Genomic DNA, 6,000 nt, shown 5'->3' on the forward strand with positions numbered 1-6,000 from the left:
TTCCAAGTCTTTTGGATTTTAAGCAATTATTTTCATTATACCAGAGGTCAGCAACCTTTCAGAAATGGTGTGCCAAGTCTTCACGTATTCATTCTAATTTAAGGTTTCACGTGCCAGTAATAAATTTTAACATTTTTAGAAGGTCTCTTTTTGCAAGTCTATAATATATAACTAAAATATTGTTGTGTGTAAAGTAAATAAGGTTTTTAAAATGTTTAAGAAGCTTCATTTAAAATTAAATTAAAATGCAGAGCCCCCCGGACCAATGGCCAGGACCCAGGCAGTGTGAGTGCCACTGAAAATCAGCTTGCGTGCTGCCTTCAGCATGCGTGCCATAGGTTGCCTACCCCTGCCTTATACTGTCACTGGAGTATACAGAGTTCTCCATTTCAGTCTTAGCATTTGCTTCTTGAGTGGATCACTGTTCCAAACTTTTTCTGTTACCTCAAATTACTGTAACCTCAGACCTTTTTCAATGACCCCAAGATTGGACAATTTTGTTGGCTGGAAACATGAAACCAAAACCTATACTTATTAGCAATGGGTAAATTGGCTCAGATAAAAGACAGAACAGCCCTAACCCTAAATCCCTCAAAGTAGTAGTAAGTCAAACAGATTACAAACCTCTCTGAAAAAAATTCAGTATGGTTTGGCCAACTCTTTATGCATGCAAGATGTAGTATTTTGTACTACGACTGCAGACTACTGTAGCAGTTTTCTCCTGGGACCTATCTACATCCCACAGAGTGCAAAAAGATGATAAAATCTCACAGCATACAAAAGATCCATTCCAGCAAATGAAAGCCAATGATCTTGTAATGGGAGAAAGTGAGCACTGGGATTTTATAATCTTCAGGTTGCAAATTTCTATGTATCATCATCAGAGATGGTCCCAAACCGAAACTCCAGCAATTTGTTTTGCAAGTTGCCGCTATCTTTATAATGGATCAAACCAAACCCCAGATCTGTACTTCTGCAATTTTTAAATAATTTTAAAGCCCAGCTCCAAATTTTTCATCTGGGGGCCTAAATTTAATATTTAAAAAATTAATTTAAATTTAAAAAAACATCTCTTGTAGGTTTTCAAATTAGTTATTTAGAATCCCTTAGCAAAAATAGTTCCTTTTGTTAAACTTTTTCTCTCACACAGTTTTTAGCTGAAGTACCATTCTTTCTCTCCCCCTACTTTTCAAGAAGATGACCCACTACCAATAAAGAAAGCAACTCTTAAGTTAAGAGATAACAAAAGCTCTGCTTGAGTGTAACAAAGGGTTTGTGATACTATCGTGTAGCAGAAACAATAAAGGAGTCAGAGAATTTAAGATAATGCACATTAGAGTAGAATCTCACCCAAAGGGGCAATTTTAATGCAAGTTTCATAGTGCACTGTTCTCTTTCTGCTTGCTATGTCAATCTGAAAGTGTCCTTTTTCCTTCCTCCTTGTTCTATGCTTTCAATCTTCTGTAGAATTCATAAAGAAATTGAAGAGCTCTTCATTTTTTATAGGAATTATGTTTTTAATAAAAAAATTGTTTTAATCTAGGAAGAGGATGGCAGAGAAGAGTGAAGCCATAAAGGATAAAGGAACAAGCGGAGGGAGGAAGTCAGGCAGATATCAAGCTTGAACTGTGCTTATTTGGGACAAACTAATTCTTTAGGTCCCATTTTCACATTCTCCCATTTAACATGCATGATCATTTCTTCTGTAAACAAGATTTTGCATGGGCTAAATCTTGAAAATCTGGTACCTTAGGTTAATTTTTACCCAAATGTTTAAATATTGATTTTCCTTTTAAATTTTAAGATACAGATGAACCTACTAAATAATTGCAAATAGAATAGCAATGTGCAATGGATTCATTTACAACTTACTGGCCACAACCCTTTAAAACAATACAGGACCTACTACATTTACAAAATTAGAGGGGGGGATATATGAAGAAATACTGCTAGGTGGCTTATCTCAGTTGGTGAATCACTGTGGCTCATCTGGCTGGGCGAGAAACAGCACGTCTGTCTGGTTATTAATCCATGCAGCAAGGCCGAGTGGCCTCCCTCCAAGCAGGAGAGGGAGGGTCCACCACACTTCCCTTGGTGGGCAGAACCTATCCTGCCCCACCTCCCTCGCTGGAAGTGCCGGGGCGGGACCAGAAGTGGAAGAGGAAGGCCCTGCAGCACAGCTGGGGCAGAATCCCTGGAGAAGGACGCTCCTGCCGTACTGCCGTGCCCAGGAAGGGAAACTACACCCACACCTGGCTGTCCCATAGCTGCAGAAGTGGGAGACCCCGACAAGGAGTGGCTGCAGTGTACCCTAAGGAACCCGAGGAGCCCTGGAAGTGAGAGGTACCAAAGCCCAGGGAGGCAGGAAGTGGCCCAGGGGGCAGCCACGGAGCAGCCAGCTGCGGAGCCAGGTGCGGCTCAGTCGGCATGTTTTGACTGGATCCCCACTGACGCAGAGGAAGCCAATCCTGCCTCTGCCAGGGCCAAGACGCAGTGGAGTAGGCTAGGCCTGCGTCCCCCTGCCACCCTACTCTGGGGTGGCCAACTCCCTACACTGTGCAGGGAAGCTCCTGCTCTGAAGAAAGAGCCTCCCTTACCAGCTCCCTTAGACTGCTGCTTTGCTGGCTGCCTGAGCCCCACCCAGGCTAAAGCCAGCCTTGAGACTGCTTGTTTGCTGGCAGACTGAGCCTCCTCAAGCCCAAGTCCACACTAGCTCTATAGACTGTGATTGTCTTGCTAGCAGTTGAAGCCCCACCCGGCCGAAGCCAGCCCTGTCACCCGTGTTTTAATTGCTAGCAGCTTGAGCCTCTCGAAGCCCAGGCTGAAGCCTGGCCGTGATCTTCTGGTGCCCAGCCCTATTGTGGGGCTGGGAACTAGAAGACCTGGGGAGCCTTGCTCCTCCTTGGGTGGAGACAAGGGCCCTAGACTGTTCTCCAGCTTCGTGCCTTGGCCAGACAAGCCCGAAGGCAACCTGAACAAGTGGCCTCCCTCTGAATGGGAGAACGAGGGTCCACTACAATCCAGATAAAACTAAGTCCCTGGCCATTGCCACCAAGCAGCCTCCAGCTCCAGATTACAACCAACTCAGTATTAACCTATCTGGATGGGATATCGAGCAGATGGCAACTGTCAAATAATGGGGTTGTGTTTCGGGCCCTTCAGCAGCTTCAGTGGGGGTGTCATAACATTAAGCTTGCTACAAAGCTGTGGATCTATAGACCTACAGTTATACTAACTCTATTGTAAGTCAGTGAAACAGGAGTGTTGAGGAAAACTGAAGTGCACCATAATGACATTTTTTATTCTTATCTTCAGCAGCAGTTCCATATCAAATGGCAGGACGAGATCAGAAATGAGGACATTTGAAATCTAACCCAACAACGGCCTCCATCATCACTGGTTCAGTTTCAGTGGTGTTCCTGGTACAGACATATGTTAGGAGGGAAGTCCAATGAAGCATGTTTGTTGCTGGATTGCTGGCAATTATGTGATCACCAAAAGCTTGAATATCCAGCTAGACCACCTTGACAATCTAACTAGAGATTGATCTGGGTGGTGCACAATCTGCAAGGAGGCTACATCACTTTGGGATTTCCCGTGATGATGGTGAAGCCCAAAACAGAGGATTTATAAAACTAGTAATTACAAAAGATCTAAATAGAAATGTATAATGTTTTTTAAAATGTTTCAGTGGTGACAATTTATTTATCTAAATTATTACTATAGTGCTTATCACAATAGCATCTGGGTTCTGAACAGGTAATTTAGATCTGCATGGCAGACTTCAAAATGGATTCAGCTCTTTGCCTTTCTCAGGTGTTCAGGGTTTTTTTTCTCCTCTCCCTATATTAATGATCCCCTGGCCCCTCCTTAGATTAATGATCCCCTGTTATGTTACTGTCAGAAGGACTAACTTCTAGCCTGTGTATCTGCTAGCTTAACCCCAGGCAGTCTAACAAGTGAAGTTGGGCCCCATTTGAGCCTCCTGATTGGCCAAGCCACCTGAGTGGTTGAGGGGATTACCAGCTCTTCTCTTAAGATCAGCAGCAGGGCACTGGCTGCTCAAAGCACTGGCCCACGGCTGTGATAGCTCCTGCACCTGCTCGTTCCCAGCCTTGCTCCCATCCTGTGTTCCAGCCCTGCACCTGCCTTGCCTCACTCCAGGTAACCCAGTTGAGATTCCTGACTTTTGACCATGGCTTTGGAATGTGGCCTCTGACTGGGGGTTTCTGACATCTACTAAGAGTACTAGGCCTGACTCCCACTCCAAGCATTAGACACAAATGCACACGTCCCAGTCCCAAACAGTTATAGATTACAAGCTTTGAAAAATAAATAAGACTTGCAGTACATTCCATAAACAGCAAGACTTTGGTTTCATTTGATATTTGTTCCAGAAGTTGAGTCCTTAGTCAAAATTGCTCTATCTCCAGTACTTAAAAAACTTTGGCCTAGGCCTAGTTAGTGGCACTGATCTGGAAGAGTGCAGCTGCCTAAATGGAATCTGACATAGTACAGTCCTGAAGCACTGATAGCTTTGCAGATTAAGACCACAGCATCAAGCACATTTATTTCACTTCTAATTCACACATGAAATATTCATTATTCCTTATATAAGGGGACCATAAATCTCAACTTTACCAATATAGTCCTGGCTTTTCAAATCACCATGAAACACCCTGATTTTGGTTTTGTAATTACAAATGGTTTGTTCAAGGCATTTTATTATAGTGATCAGAACTTGCTCCACGTACACCAGGGATAAAAAGTCCCATGAAACAAGGGCTTAGTATAATTAACAAAATTTGGAGAAAGAAGTCAAATGAGCAGACACTATCAAAACTGTTCTTTTGTTCAAAATAAAGAAATATACATGAGTCAGAAACTGGCGATAGCAACACCAGCACTTACATATGTACATATATAATTTTTAAAGTGCACTTTTGTCTTTTTATATGATTAGTTCACAACCTTATAACATGTTGCTGCAAGTGTCCCAATTTTTTATTATGAAAATATAGTCGCTGTAAGGGACATAGGTACTAATTCAGGGATAGAGCTAAGTAGTTCGCAGGCAGCTAAATAACCCAGGACCTTGAGAAGAGTTGTGTGACCCTTGTTGCAATTTTGAAAGAAAACCCAGCTATATGATTTTTATTGTATAATTTATTACAAATTAATTAAAAAGACACACTTAAAATCAATTAATAGTCTAGCCAAAACTAACTATTACAAATCTTACTAATTAATTAAGGATAAAACTGTACAACTATAAAATCAAAACCACAACGGGAATTGAGTTAACAAATCAAGCTGACATTATGGAATAAAATCTGCAGCTGACTAAATCACTGGATGACCCCAATCAAGACTTAAATCATGACGTTAACGTAACATGTAATCAATTCCTATACATATTAAACCTAAGACCTATGAGGAAAGTCTACTTCTCAGCCTTCTAAGCAGTACTTAAACTCCTTCAAGGTCACTATTACAAGGTGGCTTCTAGGACTGACTTCTCCCCCTCCTCCCCACTGTACCTAGTAACTGCAATGCAGAGTGATTAACCACATCTAACGTGCCTTTTTAGGACAGAGTAGTTTCTGGAAACATTCTTTTATAACCCACGGTGACACAAAGTGATTTAGGACAGTATTTACTCAAAACTTATATGTTCACACTCACAAGCACACACCTGCCCACAACCCCCCCTCCCCTGCCCCTCTCCCCACAGAGTTTGGTGGGGGGGGGGAAATCAGGCATCCCTGCCAAATAGGTTTCCAAAAAAAAGAGGGGAAAAAAGGTTACTTTGAGAACAGGATGGCTCTATTGTAGTCTTGGGCCTTGTCTACACGGCAGAAGTAAATCGAAGTTATCTAAATCGAATTTATAAAACCGAATTTATAAATTCGAATTAGAGCGTCCACACCACGAATCTCAAATCGAAGTTGTGCGTCCATGGCCCATGTCTTACTTCGATTTCAGGAGCAGTGCACTGTG

The 6,000-nt window shown here is 42.3% G+C and overlaps 1 protein-coding gene across 11 annotated transcripts in view; it reads right to left on the reverse strand.

Annotated features, from left to right (window-relative positions):
* Positions 1 to 6,000, reverse strand: part of FOCAD (focadhesin) — a 211,513-nt gene that overhangs the window by 120,175 nt on the left and 85,338 nt on the right. The gene's annotated exons all lie outside the window — the stretch shown is intronic.

Source organism: Chelonoidis abingdonii, chromosome 6 (genome assembly GCF_003597395.2).
Source record: "Chelonoidis abingdonii isolate Lonesome George chromosome 6, CheloAbing_2.0, whole genome shotgun sequence".
In the NCBI taxonomy this organism is placed as follows: Eukaryota; Metazoa; Chordata; order Testudines; family Testudinidae; genus Chelonoidis; species Chelonoidis abingdonii.